At 37.5% G+C, this 19,624-nt stretch overlaps 1 long non-coding RNA gene across 1 annotated transcript in view; it reads left to right on the forward strand.

Annotated features, from left to right (window-relative positions):
* Nucleotides 1–12,465, forward strand: part of LOC309967720 — a 159,255-nt gene extending 146,790 nt beyond the window's left edge. Inside the window, exon 6 of the long non-coding RNA XR_014326528.1 lies at nt 12,365–12,465. This is a non-coding gene — a long non-coding RNA (uncharacterized lncRNA). The remainder of the gene's footprint in view (nt 1–12,364) is intronic.
* The last annotated feature ends 7,159 nt before the right edge of the window (nt 12,466–19,624 follow it).

Genomic DNA, 19,624 nt, shown 5'->3' on the forward strand with positions numbered 1-19,624 from the left:
CTAGCATAAGTCACAGTGTATCGTCATCCGTAAACATGAGAATAATATACCCTACCTCACAGAGATAGTCTAATAAAGATTATATGTGGTCACACTAGTACTGTGTCTGAAACATAGGCATTCAATGAAGGTTCGTTTACTCTCCATTCTCCTTCCCATAGCACAGATCTTCTTGCTTGGATGTTTCATTTTACAAAACTATTTTTCTATAAAAATGAGTTACATTAATGATCTATTGATATTAGCCTGCCCGCTAATTGCCAAAAATCTGGCATGTCATCTTATTTGATAACTCAGCAAGTTTTTTCTCAATTTTCTGGACTTTTCTATGGGCCTAGCATGACCAATTCAGATATAAAAAGTCACGTTAATAATAAAGTGATGATAATAATATCTAATTCATCTAGGTTCAGGCCCCAGTTCCAAATAATGGCTGACACTAGAATTGTGTTCTTCATTCTATTTCCCCATGTTGTAGTTCAGGGTTAATTTTGTTAAGTCTTGGGAAACAGTGATATGTCACACAGAGAAAACATGAAGTCTTAAGGAAGTTTATTTTATTTATTTTCATTTATAGTATGCTTCTCACAAGTTAGATGGTAACTCCCGGCTATGTTGTCAAACTATGCCCCCGCATGAAAAATTTTTCAACTTGGAACTATTATGTCTATCTGGTTATTTATGTTAAAATAATCGAGTGTTATATACGTTACTAAATATGTAACTATCAGAATATATTAAATATATGTATTAAACATATTGCTAATTAACGCTAATCTATGCCAGTCAGTTATTAGTTATTCTTAGCTGTTAGGAATAGCCATTCCCTCAAGGTGAAGTCCCATGCACCAAGGGCAAAGTCTTCTCCAAAGTACAGACCAGTTTATATGACTCTTCTGTACCTGTTTACTAATAAATGTTACTACATTTGGTAAAATTTATAATAAGAGTTCCTTTCTTTAATAAGGCACTGCCCCTCCTTTTAACGCTGGAGTTTACCAGCATCTACCAAAAACATCAGATAAAATTTTTAAAAATTGATATTGGCTAAGCAGTCAAATTGACTTAGGTTAGTGTACAACAGAGACAAAGATATATTTCCTACTTCTTTTGCTTTTCTTACTCATCAACATTTTTTCCTGTTTATTTTGTGTAAAGAGCAGCACACATATTACAGTGATGAGGATTTTTCCTGTTTAAATGGCAACACAATGGTTAACACAGTTCCAACAAGCACCCCTGTTAATGTGCAGTTGGCAGTTTTGTTCATCAGCCAGTAAGTCAGTGAGTCAAGGAGGGGGCAGTGGAGCTTAACTGCCGCATTTGGTAAACAATTGGAGGAACAGTACATGTATTGTAGAATCTGAAATGTCTCTTGTTACCAGTCCTGTGTTCATGTGATTCTTGCCCTCCGCGCATGGAACTTCACCTTGAACAGTAGATGAGGCTGAAGTTGAGATGCCTTTCAAGAAAGAATGTACAATTTAAATAAATTTAAATAAAAAGTCTTGAAGTCACAATGCATTCCACTTAACTAACAAGTCACTATTGATCCCCCCCCAAATTTATATACATAGTATTTCATGGAGTGTATAAATTGAAACTGAACTGGACATATTTATCATTACGAAATGCTGCAGGTTGGAATAAAGCTCTAATATTTCACCCGTTTCCTGGTTATTTGAAAATGTGAAGGATTTGTATGAGTTACAAGATGAGCTCTCAGGATCTTCACTTAGGAACGAACCACAGTGACTGTCAGAAGATCATTTATAAGGCCCCCCCCCTTCTGTTACTGCACTTGTCTGTTCATTATAGTCAGTCATTGTATCTGAACAAAATGTTTAAGGTGGGTAGCACTGCTTGAATTTAGGGACATCGTCAAAGTTATATGAACAAAAGAATAGCTGGAAGACCCTGATAGACTGTAAAATGTGGATGTGGAATTTGTTGTGTGTGTATGCATTCTCTGAGTGGGTGGCCCCATAATAAGCCATGCAAGACCCGTGTTAAGCCGGCTCCCAGAGATCAATGCCATGACTGCAGTCATCCATCATCTCTAACTCAGGCAGGATGCAATCAATGGTAATCCATCTCTTTCCCATTGGATAATTGATTTTTTTAAAAATTTGTGGGATTGATCTTTTTTCATTTTAAGATACAGTAATTTTAAGGATTGAGGGGAAAAGGGTTTACTTGTTTCAGTAAAATTCTAATGGCACTAGGTTTAATCATACTCTTATTCATGATTAGCCCTGGGAAAAATTATGAAGCTTGCATCTTGGGTATTTTCCTGTGTTCCCATTTTGGCTACTTCTCCCTCTTATGAAACCATGCATAACCCCTTTTAGATGCTTACTAAGTGTTCATTTGTATCAATTAATTCACATTAAGTTATTTGCTATTAAAGATGTTCCCAATCCTGGCGACTCTCAATTTCCAGACCTGAAGCCTCTGATTTCTCTTTGCAAACTAATCTAGTCCTCAGCCAAAGACTCAAAGGGTACCTCCACGGAGACTGCCCTGCTCCCCACTTCTCCATTTTCTTTGCTACCATACTCCACAAATTCAATGGCCCTCCACAGTCCTGACCTCAGATTTCTGCCCGCTTAACTTAGGTAGACTTAGCTTAGGTACCTTAGTTAGACTCCTGATTTCTGTGTGGGCCCCATCTTCTTGTGCCATGGTCGAGAAAGTTCCCCAAGACAGAAAGTCCTATATTAGTTAACTGTGTTTTTTTTTTTTTTTTTTTTTTTTTTGCGGTGCGCGAGCCTCTCACTGCTGTGGCCTCTCGCGTTGCGGAGCACAGGCTCCGGACGCGCAGGCTCAGCGGCCATGGCTCACGGGCCCAGCCGCTCCGCGGCATGTGGGATCTTCCCGGACCGGGGCACGAACCCGCGCCCCCTGCATCAGCAGGCGGACTCTCAACCACTGCGCCACCAGGGAAGCCCTTAACTGTGTTTTTGAAAAAAGATTTATAGCCATAGTAGCTGCCATGAGGTATAAAACTTTCTGCAAGGACAATGGGCTTTGATTTCCTTTAGCAGGAGGTTTTAAGGGAAAATCTTGTTACCATTTTGGGGATGGACATATATATATATATATCTCAGATACATATGGATAGATAGATTATATATCTCAGATCTCTATCTATCTATAAATATCTCATATCTAAATTGCAATATTCTATTTGTAAGTAATTAGTAAAGTAAGGATAATGCAAGTATATCGGTTAGGATATCTTAAATTATCTCAAAGGTATCTCCTTCCTTAGCATAAAACAAAAATCCTAATGGTTATATTGATATAATCAAGCTAAACTGTGTTGGCTAGGGATATCAGATTACCCACAAATGATTTGGACAAACCTCTGGGGCTGAAGGGGGGCCCACTTCCTCTGTATGTACTCCCTGAATGAGAAATGACATCCGAAGGAGAGTTGAGGTACTGGACGTTGGCTTGGCAATGATGTTTAGTACAGAGAAGTGTGCACATCTTCACGCTGAAGAACTGAAGAAGTAGAAGAACTGAAGAAGTAAGAAGTGTTTTCCTGATCTAGAGATAAAGGAGCAAGCATATTATTGTTAGCTTATGTATTAAAAAAATAAGCATACTGGTACTTAACAGTAAATGTCATGTCATTAAATTGAATGCTTGAGTTGACATATATAAACACTCATTTACTACTACTATGAATCACAGAAGAGAAAGTAATTGTTAATTAAGATGACATTGTTATAGGTGTTACTGAATTCTTGCAAACACGTTTAATGCTTATATTATTATATAGACAATGGCATTTATGCCCTTCTTGTTAGGAAATCCGTATTTTTTCTTCTTCAAGAAATTACTGCCCAAAATTGTGAATTCTATTTCTGTTTTAAACCTAGAAGTAGAACACAGATTTATTAGGTTGCAGAATAAGAGATAGACATAGAGTACTGAGGCAAGATGATAAGACTTGCAACATCAAGAAAAGAGACGTCGAACTTATTCCTAAGGCATGAAGCAAAGCTGGCAGCCAACAAATTACAGACCATTCTAGAGAGAAAACATAACTTTCTGAGAGATGCAAAGGTGACACATAAGTAAACTTTGAATGTACTCATTATCAGAGTTTGATGTAAACAGAGGAAGGATTGTGACCTGAAAAATTACAGGCCCCAAGGATAAGCACAAACTTGGATAAAACAGTCATGGTCTTGGGACCCCACTGTTGTTTGAACAAATGATTTCATTCTCAATGTGCTACTCTGAATTGAATTAATTGAATCGAATTAAAACTGAATTGAATTTGTACAGTTTTCTAAGGTACGTTTGGCACGATCGTTCATAGATATGGACATATGTAAATGTACTCAGTGGCGAAAGTCATCCATAAAGAAGTTATTGAGCACCTATGAGCACACATCTCATGAGTACACTCAGTGGAGCCACTTAGTGCATCCTAGAGGAAATACCACCACTGCTAATATCTTACAAATACCTACTAGATTCATTTAGGTTGACAGTCGCCCAGAAGGGTATGGATATTAAGGGTATGGATATTATTTCATAAGACAAATTATTCCAAAGTAATTATATTTTTAACATTCCATTTCTGCCTTATTCTGAATACATTCAAGTACCTGCAGGATGCTGGAGAGCTGTAAGACACTCTCTAGTATATTGAGGAACAGAGCAAGATGGTGTTGATAGGCTCAGAAGCCATTTTATTAATGCCGGATCTACTCCTCCTCTAGCTTTCAACCCCCCTCTTCCGAAGTATTTGTAGTCTTCCTGTGAGAGTATCATAGTGCCTTTGTTTAGAAAACATTGTGTGTCATTTATTTCAATATTTAGATCTGCTTAGCTCTGCGGAAAATTCTCTAGGCACTCTCTAACTCCCTTCATAAATATTTAACATTAATTTTACCTCTATTCTCAAAAACTCTATGTTAGAATTCAGCAAAACCTAGCCTAAATTCTCCAGCTGCTGCCGTATACAGCTGCTTTTACCTCCATAGTTGTGTGATCATTTGAAATACAATCCTTGGGCTTCTGTTTAATTTAGAAAGCAAAAATAATTTTACTAATTCTCTTATAAGGCTGTTTGTACACTTCAAAGAAGTTAATGCATAGAGAATTCAGAATATTACCAGTCATGTAATAAGCGCTCAACAGGGATTAACAAAGCAGTTATATTATTTATCATCCAAATGGAAATAACTTTGAGATTAAAGGGGTACAGTTCATAACATAGAGGGACAACAGGTAAACTGTAACCACGCAGAGCAAATGTGGATATATGGTCATCCTTTTTATTTGCTATACTTGTCTAAGAAATCATGTCCTTCAATGTAGCATTTATGATTCAGCACTCCCAATTTAACTTGTCTGAATCTATCTAATACCTATTTTCTTTCCCAGTATGAATGGTAGTCCTTCTAACTTGCTTGCCAATAAATAGTCACCTACTACTTAATGAAACCCGTATTATTCCTACAGTGGGAGACTTCAGACAGGAGGTTTGAAGTAGCCATGGAAGAGATTGGGCATAGTCTGGGCCTCCAAGCCTGGATTTGAACATATTGAAGGAAAAAAGAGGGCATTTCTAAGGAAACAATGCCTTGGAGTATGTACTGATAACAGTGCACATTGTATAATTACAGAGTAGACTGATAAAAGTAAGTCCTATGTTAGCAGGGGGTATGTTTTTCCAGGGGGGATATGTTTTTTCCAGGTAAGGTGAAGTTTGATTACAAAGGGACTTAGTTATGAAACAGAAAGTTTGGGATTTAGTGCAACAAGGAACATATATTTTAGGTGTTTGGAGAACCGCATCATGACTGTGTTCTAGAAAGTTGCAACACTCTGCAAGAAGACAATGATTGAAACAAGAAGTCTGTTTCTTATTAAAAAGGCATTTTGTTACCTCAAATCTGGAATCAAGGGCACTGGAAATTATTCTTCTTTTGTGCATTTTCTCATAATCTACTTTCAATTAGTTTTTGCCCAATTATTTTGGGGTTATCCTTACTGCTTATTTTCACGTGTCCTGTTAACTGATACAGCACAAACTTTGTCCTTAGATTCTCAGCTCTGCACATTCATGTCAGGGAAGAGTGCTAGAAAACAAAGACGTTAATTTTATAAGTTCAGTGTAGCTATTCAATATTCAATTTAGGGAGAGAATTTTACACGAAAGTACTGTTTGAATATCCATCTGGTAAGTCTTTAGCATTATCTAATTTCTTTCCACTGTGCATGGCGCTGCTGAGACACCTCAGGGACTGTTTGTATAACATCGTTGCTACAGGCCATGGAAAATTCTGTGCACTGCTTTCCATACATGTTTGGTTACAGCTGGTTCTGGTTTGTGTGTTTTGGGGTTTTCCAATGCAATTACTGCCAACTTCATATATACCAAATGGATCTGCCTCTTTCTGTTTCAACTAAAGGCTTTTAAACCATAGTTTTAAATGTGAATACACTGATGAAAAAAAAACAAATGCCCAGATAGACTCAGAAAGACATAGGGAACCTCAGAGTAATGTTTTCCCAAGCAGAAACTACCAATAATAATAATAATAATAAGGAAAAGGAAAAAAAAATTCTTTTTCAAGTTCAGGGTTCTATTAGACTGTTTTTTGAGTACGTGTACTTTCGTCTCAAGTGTTTCATTGGAGGGAATAATTATTTCCCTTTTCTGCGGAAAGAACTCTCCCACCAGGAGCATGATGTATTCTGCTCCGACCTGACAGATCTATCCGGTTCTGACTAGATCAGTATGGGCCTCAGTCTTGCAGTCACTGTGGCTTTCTTTCGATCTCAGTAATTCTCAGATTGACTCCCCATAAGTGCAGTGGGGAAGAACCAGTTATCCCACACGGCCACTGGCTTGTGATTACGTATACAATTATTACGAGAGGTGTGCAGCATAGTATACAATTATTACGAGAGGTGTGCAGCATAACCCCAGGGATGGCACTGAAAGAAGTGGCTTTTTTCATCATTATAGTCTTAATAAAATCAGACAGGACTCCATCAACTGGCTTTTGAAATGAAGGTTTATATCACTTTATGGAAAAGATGTGCAAAATGCATGGGCACTGACAGAGAAAGTCTATGCTTTCCATGTATGCTAGCACGATATTCCATACATGACTCTATTCTTCCCTAGGTTGAAGAGACTGCTGACAGCAAGTGCAATGCTACTCAAATGTATTGGCCCTTTCAATGCTTTTGAAAGAACACCTGCAGGCATAATGACAGATTTGTGCTTCGGACACATCCTGTACTGTTTTTCTTACATGCATGCATGTAGCACAAGCAAATGCTAAACAGTTACACATTACCAATCCAGTTAGTATGCCAATGATACTGTCTCTCTCTAGCAGGCATTAAACCTGTTCACCTCCAGATTTCCAAATAAATATACCAACTGACTATAAAAATAGAAAGAAAAAAACTTTGAAAAGAGAAATCCAAATGCCAAGAAATTTAAAACATTTCTGCGGGATCCACTTTGTTCAATTCTGCGGGATCCACTTTGTTCAAGACAGTGTTGAACTGAGAAGTGGGCTGTGGCTCTTCTTATGGGAAAAATCTGTGTAGCAGGGAAGCGAGAGGAGGAAAACTCAGGAGAAGGAGAATGCTACTGATATTTCTGAACAATGATTTTTGAAGGCTTGAAGTGTAAGTATGCATGTGTGTGTGTGTGTGAGAGAGAAAGAGAGAGCGATGTCAGGAGAAGCTGTTTCCTGGGGACACGAGGAGGCGACTGCTCTGAGGAAGAATATCTGGGTCCCATCAGGGACTCTGGAAACTAATTCTGGTTCTAGATACATCAGGCCTGGAGGCTACGGAGGCACTTATCGCATGTTTACACCTGCCATGGCTCTTTATTCCAGGCAAACATAATGATTTTAGCAGGGCTGGCTGTGGATGAAGGAGGCCATGCCAGGGTAAGAAAGAAAAGAAAAAAAGACATGGCGCCAGTCCAGAGAAGAAACGTTTCCGCACAAGAAATAAAAATTGACAGCATGTGCTTTTCATTAGGCTCTCCCTTCCTCCCTTCCTCCCTCCCTCCCTGCCTCCCTGCCTCTCCACTTGCTGGATCACTGACCAGGTACAGGAAATACTGTGTTAATTCTAAACCTCACACTTCTCACATCATTTGGGACTGATTTAGGTTTTATGTAAAACCTAGCTCAAACCTTCCTAAGAAAACAAAATAATTATTTTTGAAGTTGACTAAATACCTAATTCTGTGCATCTAAAAGCTTCTTAAGTTAACAAATATTAAGCTACTTGGAATCAGCTGATAATTTTTTTAAAAGTTACATTTCACTTACATACTTTCTCAAAAAATAAATTCCATACGGGTTAAGACATTAAAACAGAAAAAAACAATAAAACAGCAGGGAAAATGGAGATTGATACTTAATTTGGGGGAGGAAAAAATCCTTTGTAAATATGAAAGTGAAAGGGTAGACCAATTGACAAATATTGGTAGATAATAACTACATAATTGTAAATACCATAAATCATCTCAATATCTTTCTCCAAACTAGGAAATATTTGCTCATATCTGAAGAAAAAAATAATCGATCCCTTCAATATATAAAGAACTGGTCCAAGGTGAAAAACAGGAAATGCATGAGAAGAAATACTAATGGCCTCTAAACACACACACACATTCTCCTAACATGTAATTAAAGAAACAAACTAGAAGTAAAAAGTATATCATTTCTTAAAGTGGCAAAGATATTTCCTAAATTTCAGTAGGGTTGGGCAGAGTGGTAAAGGAACACTTCTGATGGGTACCATTGGTATTATTCTATGGAAAACAATTTGATCCTATCATGGAGGTCATTACAAATGTGTACATCTACTCAGGTATGAGCACAAAATTTTTTGTAGCAGGACTTCATCAAGGCATTGTTTATATATAGAAAATTTATACCAGATGCTGATGGTCAGAGATTTTCTATTAAACATTGGTCAAAAATCCATACGGAATATTTAATTATTAAGATCATTTCTTAACACAGGTTTTGATGGAATAAAATTATGCTCAAATTCTGAAATTAAAAAATCAGAAAAACATAATTTTACACCAATTTTTTAAAAGAAGAAAAAATATGAAAAATAAAATTGCACAAACCTTGCAGGAAAATAGAATAGTACTGTGTGTTAGTAATGATGACATTATAGATTACTCCTTTGATGTTAGACATACTTATTGATTTATCCCTTCCTTATTTACATACACACTTGGGTTTTTTGTCACTCAGAGTCTTTGGCACCATGATGTCCAGTGCACCAATGTGTCCAGGAGCCACAGGTGGTCACTGAGCATTGTAACGGTGACTAGTCAGAAGGAGATGTGATGTGACTTAAAAATATATGCCAATTCCAACGACAAAGCATAAAAAATGCAAAGTATCTCTTTCATAAAAGTAAATATTGACAATATTAAAATAACATTTTTTTACATGGCAGGTTAAATAAAATATATGATTACAATGAACTTCACCCACTTCTTATTTCTTCTTTCCATCTGGCCATCTGAAAATGTACAGTGACTGGTGTGGCTTGCATTATAATTCTAGTTGACAGCACTGTTAGAGAATTTGATGATGTTTTCTGCTCACCTGCCACCTCTATCCTATACCATCTCCAACATGTTGGCATTCAAAGTAGCTTTCGCCTAAGGGCAGGCTCTGCAGCTAAGGAGATAGACACAGGGTGTTGGACAGGCAAGGGTTTTAAAATTACTTTTGAGAAGTTGTTCCCCCCCCCCCCACCTCAGTATTAGGAAATGTCGTTTCATGGAGTTGCTCAAGTAGAAAATCCTGGAACAGAAACATCACTCTGAATTTACCTCCACAGCGATTCATGACTTTATGAATTTTTACTTTTTAATATCTAACTTGTCTGATGCTGGGCAAGTCATATGCCTCTGGAACTCAGGGTTTTGGGGTTTTTTTTTTCCTATCTCTAAAAAGAATTTTAAAAACTCTTCATTTGTAAAACAGAACGATGAAATTCACATAGTTGCTGTGAAAACTAAATGAGCAAATGAATGTGGATGCTTAAAAAAAGAGTGATTAGCATACAGTTAAAAAATTATCTTGTGCTACCTCTTAAATTAAATATACTGATATACGTTGGGAACAGACTGAACATATTAAATAAACTGATCAAAAATTAAGAGTAGGGCTTCCCTGGTGGCACAGTAGTTGAGAGTCCGCCTGCCGATGCAGGGGACATGGGTTCGTGCCCTGGTCTGGGAAGATTCCACATGCCACGGAGCGGCTGGGCCCGTGAGCCATGGCCGCTGAGCCTGCGTGTCCGGAGCCCGTGCTCTGCAATGGGAGAGGCCACTATAGTTGAGAGGGCCCACATAACGAAAAAAAAAAAAAAAGTTGAGTATATTTGTGGTATCAGAGAGATAGCCTAAGAGACTTTAACAGTTGCAGGCCAAGGAATTGGACTGCCTGGTTCCGAAACCAACTCTGGATCTTAACAACTTTCATCTTGAGCAAGGTATGTAAAGTCTATGTTTCCTCTTCTGTGCGATGGGGTAAGGCAACTCACAGGGGAGGTGGAAAAATGAAAACAATAAATGCACTTCAAATATTTAGGACAGTTCCTTGCACAGTTACATAGTTTAACAATTGTTAACTATTACTATCACCATGATGGGGAAAGTTGCCAACAAATTCCGATACCTTCAGATAAAACAAACAAAAAAATCACAAAATATTTGCAAATATCATATACTCTGTGCCAAAAGTAAAATTCTTCTTGGGGATTATGATCCTCATAGTGTTTCTGAAGGCAGGAAGATCAGTAGCCTAGAGCAGTATTTCTCATGGGTTACATTGTGCAGATAAATGCCCGGGGACCTTGTTAGAATGCAGACTCTGATTCAGTAAGTCTGGGTGGAGTCTGATTGAGATTCTGCATATTTAAATCAGCTCACATGTGATGCTGAGGCTGCCTGTTTTCCCACTGCATTCAGAGTACCAGGGGCTAAAGCAATATTATCTGCTTTGACAGCAAGAGTAATTGAGGTGCAAGATCACAGAACCGATATCAACATAAGTGTATGAAAAAACAATCCTTTTTGTTTTTTACATAGACTATGAGCATAGGCATAGATTAATTTCTTTCTCCTTTAATTGAATTCATCTCATTAAGTTTGACAGGGGTCAGGCAACATCCCCTTTATAGAGATTATGATTCTGAGCACAGACAATTTATGACAATTGCTCTGCATTTCGTGACAAATATAAAGAATAAACAGGCCTTTCAAAATGTAGATATCTAGAATAAACAATTGTCCTAACACAATATTTTGAATGGTTCCTTCTGTATTGAGGTTTTAATAGGTACTAGTTATTTGGTTAAGAAAATTCCTTTTTTTAAAAATACATCTTTATTGGAGTATAATTTCTTCACAATTTTCTTCACAATACTGTGAGCTTCTGTTGCACAGCAAAGCGAATCAGCCATATGCATACACGTCTCCATATCCCCTCCCTCTTGAGCCTCCCTCGCATCCTCCTTATTCCATCCCTTTAGGTGATCGCAAAAGACTGAGCCCATCTCCTAAGCTGCTGCTTCCCACCAGCCAACTATTTTACATTCAGTAGTGTATACAGGTCGATGCTACTCTCATTTCGCTCCAGCTTCCCCCTTCCACCCCATGTCCTCAAGTCCATTTTCTATGTCTACCTCTTTATTCCTGCCCTGCAACTAGGTTCATCAGTACCATTTTTTTTTTTTTTTAGATTCCATATATATGTGTTAGTATACAGTATTTGTCTTTCTCTTTCTGACTTACTTCACTCTGTATGACACACTCTAGGTCCATCCACCTCACTACAAATAACTCAATTTCGTTTCTTTTTATGGCTGAGTAATATTCCATTGTATATATGTGCCACATCTTCTTTATCCATTCATCTGTCAATGGACATTTAGGTTGGTTGACGTCCTGGCTATTGTAAATAGAGCTGCAGTGGACACTGTGGTGTTAGTGTGCAAGTAATTCAAATTAAAAATAAGTATTAGATAATATCAGAGGCTCTTTTAAAGGCATCTCCTTTAATCTTTTAATATGGAGAGTATAGATTTTTCTAATGCTTAGCCTCCCTAGAATTCTTTGGAAAAACTCAACTTGTTCACAACATACATACTGCTGAATTCACCTTGCCAGTATTTTGTGTGACCGACAAAGTACTTTTTTAGTTTTGATATCAAGGTTATAAAGACCTTGTAAAATTATTTGGAGGTATTTTTCTCTCTCTGGATGAATCTGTACAGGATTACTCTACTGACTGTCATCTTTCTTGTCCTTTTCCCTTCATAGGAATTTCTTCAGTGTCCTAGAATACTCCGAAGTTCACAGACTTTTGTTAAATTCTCTACTTTCAGAAAATTTGCATTCCTAATAAATTTCAGTTACTAATATGTGTCAGGTACAGTGAAACTTCATACCAAGGGTTGGCATGATCTCATGTCAGTGAACACATATGAATGAACTTTTAGATGAATATACATTTTGTAAAGTAGTAAATTATAATCATAGAGTTTTATTTCTCATTATTGCATTGATTTTAATACCTGCATGATGGATCTCTGCCCTTGTGGATGTTACATGTCAGATCGCTTAAATATACCAGAGAAACCCTCACAGATGCAGAATTGTCATATCTCAAAAGGAAAAGGGGAGATAGCGGAGGGGAAGATGGCGGAAGAGTAAGACGCGATCACCGTCCTCCCCACAGATACACCAGAAATACATCTACACGTGGAACAACTCCTACAGAACTACTGAAGAACACCTCAGACCTCCCAAAAGAGCCGTGTGGATGAAAGGCTCTTGGTGCTCCAGCCAGGAGTCAGTGCTGTGCCTCTGAGGTGGGAGAGCCAACCTCAGGACACTGGTCCACAAGAGACCTCCCAGCTCCACATAATATCAAACAGTGAAAATCTGCCAGAGATCTCCATCTCAACACCAGCACCCAGCTTCACTCAACGACCAGCAAGCTACAGTGCTGGACACCCTATGCCAAACAACTAGCAAAACAGGAACACAACCCCACCCATTAGCAGAGAGGCTGCCTAAAATCATAATAAGTCCACAGACACCCCAAAACACACCACCAGACGTGGACCTGCCCACCAGAAAGACAAGATCCAGCCTCATCCACCAGAACACAGGCACTAGTCCCCTCCACCAGGAAGCCTACACAACCCACTGAACCAACCTTAGCCACTGGGGACAGACATCAAAAACAATGGGAACTACGAACCTGCAGCCTGCAAAAAGGAGACCCCAAACACAGTAAGATAAGCAAAATGAGAAGACAGAAAAACACACAGCAGATGAAGGAGCAAGATAAAAACCCACCAGACCTAATAAATGAAGAAGAAATAGGCAGTCTACCTGAAAAAGAATTCAGAATAATGATAGTAAAGATGATCCAAAATCTTGGAAATACAATACACAAAATGCAAGAAACATTTAACAAGGACCTAGAAGAACTAAAGATGAAACAAACAATGATGAACACCACACAATAAATAAAATTAAAAATACTCTAGATGGGATCAATAGCAGGATAACTGAGGCAGAAGAACGGAGAAGTGACCTGGAAGATAAAATAGTGGAAATAACTACTGCAGAGCAGAATAAAGAAAAAAGAATGAAAAGAACTGAGGACAGTCTCAGAGACCTCTGGGACAACATTACACGCACCAACATTTGAATTATAGGGGTTCCAGAAGAAGAAGAGAAAAAGAAAGGGACTGAGAAAATATTTGAAGAGGTTATAGTTGAAAACTTCCCTAACATGGGAAAGGAAATAGTTAATCAAGTCCGAGAAGCACAGACAGTCCCATATAGGATAAATCCAAGGAGAAACACGCCAAGACACATATTAATCAAACTGTCAAAAATTAAATACAAAGAAAGCATATTAAAAGCAGCAAGGGAAAAATAACAAATAACACACAAGGGAATCCCCATAAGGTTAACAGCTGATCTCTCAGCAGAAACTCTGCAAGCCAGAAGGGAGTGGCAGGACGTATTTAAAGTGATGAAGGAGAAAAACCTGCAACCAAGATTACCCAGCAAGGATCTCATTCAGATTTGATGGAGAAATTAAAACCTTTACAGACAAGCAAAAGCTGAGAGAGTTCAGCACCACCAAACCAGCTTTACACCAAATGCTAAAGGAACTTCTCTAGGCAAGAAACACAAGAGAAGAAAAAGACCTACAATAACGAACGCAAAACAATTAAGAAAATGGGAATAGGAACATACATATCGATAATTACCTTAAACATAAATGGACTAAATGCTCCCACCAAAAGACGCAGATTGGCTGAATGGATACAAAAACAAGACCCATATATATGCTGTCTACAAGAGACCCACTTCAGACCTAGAGACACATAAGGACTGAAACTAACGGGATGGAAAAAGATATTCCATGCAAATGGAAACCAAAAGAAAGCTGGAGTAACAATTCTCGTATCAGACAAAATAGACTTTAAAATAAAGACTAGAAGAGACAAAGAAGGACACTACATAATGATCAAGGGATTGATCCAAGAAGAAGATATAACAATTGTAAATATGTATGCACCCAACATAGGTGCATCTCAATATATAAGGCAAATACTGACAGCCATAAAAGGGGAAATCGACAGTAACACATACATAGTAGGGGACTTTAACACCCCACTTTCATCAATGGACAGATCATCCAAAATGAAAATAAATAAGGAAACACAAGCTTTAAATGATACATTAAACAAGATGGACTTAATTGATATTTATAGGCCACTCCATCCAAAAACAACAGAATACACATTTTTCTCAAGTGCTCATGGAACATTCTCCAGGAGAGATCATATCTTGGGTCACAAATCAAGCCTTGGTAAATTTAAGAAAATTGAAATTGCATCAAGTATCTCTTCCAACCATAATGCCATGAGACTAGATATCAATTACAGGAAAAGATCTGTAAAAAATACAAACACATGGAGGCTAAACAATACACTACTTAATAATGAAGTGATCACTGAAGAAATCAAAGAGGAAATCAAAAAATACCTAGAAACAAATGACAATGGAGACACGAAGACCCAAAACATATGGGATGCAGCAAAAGCAGTTCTAAGAGGGAAGTTTACAGCAATATAATCCTAACTCAAGAAACAAGTAAAATCTCAAATAAATGATCTAACTTTACACCTAAAGGAACTAGAGAAAGAAGAACAAACAAAACTCAAAGTTAGCAGAAGGAAATAAATCATAAAGATCAGAGCAGAAATAAATGAAACAGAAGCAAAGAAAACAATAGCAAAGATCAATAAAACTAAAAGCTGGTTCTTTGAGAAGATAAATTGATAAACCATTAGCCAGACTCATCAAGAAAAAAAGGGAGAAGACTCAAATCAATAGAATTAGAAATAAAAAAGGAGAAGTAACAACTGACACTGCAGAAATACAAAAGATCATGAGAGATTACTACAAGCAACTTATGCCAATAAAATGGACAACCTGGAAGAAATGGACAAATTCTTAGAAATGCACAACCTGCCAAGACTGAATCAGGAAGAAATAGAAAATATGAACAAACCAATCACAAGCACTGAAATTGAAACTGTGATGAAAAATCTTCCAACAAACAAAAGCCCAGGACCAGATGGCTTCACAGGTGAATTCTATCAAACATTTAGAGAAGAGCTAACACCTATCCTTTTCAAACTCTTCCAAAATATAGCAGAGGGAGGAACACTCCCAAACTCATTCTACGAGGCCATTATCACCTTGATACCAAAACCAGACAAGGATGTCACAAAGAAAGAAAACTACTGATGAACATAGATGCAAAAATCCTCAACAAAATACTAGCAAACAGAATCCAACAGCACATTAAACGGATCACACACCATGATCAAGTGGGGTTTATTCCAGGAATGCAAGGGTTCTTCAATATATGCAAATCAATCAATGTGATAAACCATACTAACAAACTGAAGGAGAAAAACCATATGATCATCTCAATAGATGCAGAGAAAGCTTTCGACAAAATTCAACACCCATTTATGATAAAAACACTGCAGAAGTAGGCACAGAGGGAACTTTCCTCAACATAATAAAGGCCATATATGACAAACCCACAGCCAACATTGTCCTCAGTATTGAAAAACTGAAACCATTTCCACTAAGATCAGGAACAAGACAAGGTTGCCGACTCTCACCACTCTTATTCAATATAGTTTTGGAAGTTTTAGCCACAGCAATCAGAGAAGAAAAGGAAATGAATCCAAATTGGAAAAGAAGTAGTAAAGCTGTCATTGTTTGCAGATGACATGATACTATACATAGAGAATGCTAAAGATGCTACCAGAAAACTACTAGAGCTAATCAATGAATTTGGTAAAGTTGCAGGATACAAAATTAATGCACAGAAATCTCTTGCATTCGTATACACTAATGATGAAAAATCTGAAAGTGAAATCAAGAAAACACTCCCATTTACCACTGCAACAAAAAGAATAAAGTATCTAGGAATAAACCTACCTAAGGAGACAAAAGACCTGCATGCAGAAAATTATAAGACACTGATGAAAGAAATTAAAGATGATACAAATAGATGGAGAGATATACCATGTTCTTGGATTGGAAGAATCAACATTGTGAAAATGACTCTACTACCAAAAGCCATCTACAGACAGTGCAATCCCTATCAAACTACCACTGCCATTTTTCACAGAACTAGAACAAAAAATTGCACAATTTGTATGGAAACACAAAAGACCGCGAATAGCCAAAGCAATCTTGAGAATGAAAAACGGAGCTGGAGGAATCTGGCTCCCTGACTTCAGACTATACTACAAACCTAGAGTAATCAAGACAGTATGGTACTGGCACAAAAACAGAAAGATAGATCAATGGAACAGGATAGAAAGCCCAGAGATAAACCCACGCACATATGGTCACCTTATCTTTGATAAAGGAGGCAGGAATGTACAGTGGAGAAAGGACAGCCTCTTCAATAAGTGGTGCTGGGAAAACTGGACAGGTACATGTAAAAGTATGAGATTAGATCACTCCCTAACACCATACACAAAAATAAGCTCAAAATGGATTAAAGACCTAAAACTATCAAGCTCTTAGAGGAAAACATAGGCAGAACACTCTATGACATAAACCACAGCAAGATCCTTTTTGACCCACCTCCTAGAGAAATGGAAATAAAAACAAAAATAAACAATGAAACTTCAAAGCTTTTGCTGCTTTTGCACAGCAAAGGAAACCATAAACAAGACCAAAGGACAACCCTCAGAATGGGAGTAAGTATTTGCAAATGAAGCAACTGACAAAGGATTAATCTCCAAAATTTACAAGCAGCTCATGCAGCTCAATAACAAAAAAGCAAACAACCCAATCCAAAACTGGGCAGAAGACCTAAATAGACATTTCTCCAAAGAAGATATACAGACTGCCAACAAACACATGAAAGAATGCTCAACATCATTAATCATTAGGGAAATGCAAATCAAAACTACAATGAGATATCATCTCACACCAGTCAGAATGGCCATCATCAAAAAATCTACAAACAATAAATGCTGGAGAGGGTGTGGAGAAAGGGAACAGTCCTGCACTGCTGGTGGGAGTGTGAGTTGGTTCAGCCAGTATGGAGAACAGTATGGAGGTTCCTTAAAAAACTACAAATAGAACTACCATATGACCCAGCAATCCCACTACTGGGCATATACCCTGAGAAAACCATAATTCAAAAAGAGTCATGTACCAAAATGTTCATTGCTGCTCTATTTACAATAGCCCGGAGATGGAAACAACCTAAGTGCCCATCATCGGATGAATGGATAAAGAAGATGTGGCACATATATACAATGAAATATTACTCAGCCATAAAAAGAAACGAAATTGAGCTATTTGTAATGAGGTGGATAGATCTAGAGTCTGTCATACAGAGTGAAGTAAGTCAGAAAGAGTAAGACAAATATCGTATGCTAACACATATATATGGAATTTAAGAAAAAAAAAAGTCATGAAGAACCTAGGGGTAAGACAGGAATAAAGACACAGACCTACTGGAGAACGGAGTAGAGGATATGGGGAGGGGGAAGGGTGAGCTGTGACAAAGCGAGAGAGGCATGGACATATATACACTACCAAACTTAAGTTAGATAGCTAGCAGGAAGCAGACGCAAAGCACAGGTATATCAGCTCAGTGCTTTGTGACCGCCTGGAGGGGTGGGATAGGGAAGGTCGGAGGGAGGGAGATGCAAGAGGGAAGAGATATGAGAACATGTGTATATGTATAACTGATTCACTTTGTTATAAAGCAGAAACTAACACACCATTGTAAAGCAAATACACCCCAATAAAGATGTTAAAAAAAATAGACTTATTGTGGTGGTGATCATTTATAATATCTACAAATATCTAATTATGTTGTACACCTGAAACTATAATGCTATGTCAAATATACCTCAATAATAAATAAATACCGTAGAAATTAAACAATTCAGAAAAACATACCACTTTCAAAGGAAAATGGTTAAGAATGGCATTGGCCTGGTTGCTGAAAACAATAGAGAAACGCCTTCAAAAAAAAAAAAAAAAAAGGATAAGGGAAGTCAGCTGCTGAAGGGAGAAATATCCCAGGATTCTCGGCTCCTGGACCTTTTATAACACTTATATTTGCCATTATTTATGAAATTGGCCATGTTCTACAGACTTGATGCTCATTAACAATCTTATTTAATCCTCACAATAACCCTGAAAGAAATGATTGTCATTCTCATCCTACAACCTGAACTTCTGAACAGTAATTTCCTAGGATCAGGTAATGTACGAATGAAGGAGTCAGGTTTCCACCTCAGGTCTGGCTGACACCAAAATTCAGATACATTGCAAGGTGGCATTCTTGCCCTTATAATAATTTTAGTTTCCAATTCAGTGCAGACAGCAGTTCAGGATTCTCCCAGAAGCCCAGGAATCTCTATCTTGTCCCAGATTCTGGAGAAAAGGATCATAAACTAGAATTTTTCATCAAGTCTCTTAATTCTTCATATCCATCTGCGCAGCCTCACAGTTCATCTTATAATCATTGTTTCTTGATCACTTTAAACCCACAAACAAACAAGTGAATAGATTGCTTAAAATCAGGTCAGTTTGCTCATTCACTAATTCAAGTTAATGTTTGTTCATTTCGCACACATTTCTATCTAACAAATTCTCCATGTTTAAATCCTACAGTCTTCCCTCCTTTATCATACTTAAAATGTTGAAAGCTGAAAAACACATTTCTCTGAAATGAACAACAGCTACATATGAAATGACAAAAGAAGTCGTGTTAGAGAACTAAAATAATTTCAACATGTAAAACTCATTTAGAATATATGCTTGATCAAAATGAAAAAAGGTATTGGTTCTACCAAGAAAAATGGCTTTAAACACCACAAATATTTAACCTGCCTTCTCAGTATTGTGTTTTCTAATTTCAAAAGCCACTGCATTTGTATTCCAGCTAATTTCCATACTATAAATGTCAGTCAACATAGGCAGATTATGCCT

This window comes from Leucopleurus acutus (assembly GCF_964270905.1).
Source record: "Leucopleurus acutus genome assembly, chromosome: 10".
Classification (NCBI taxonomy): Eukaryota; Metazoa; Chordata; class Mammalia; order Artiodactyla; family Delphinidae; genus Leucopleurus; species Leucopleurus acutus.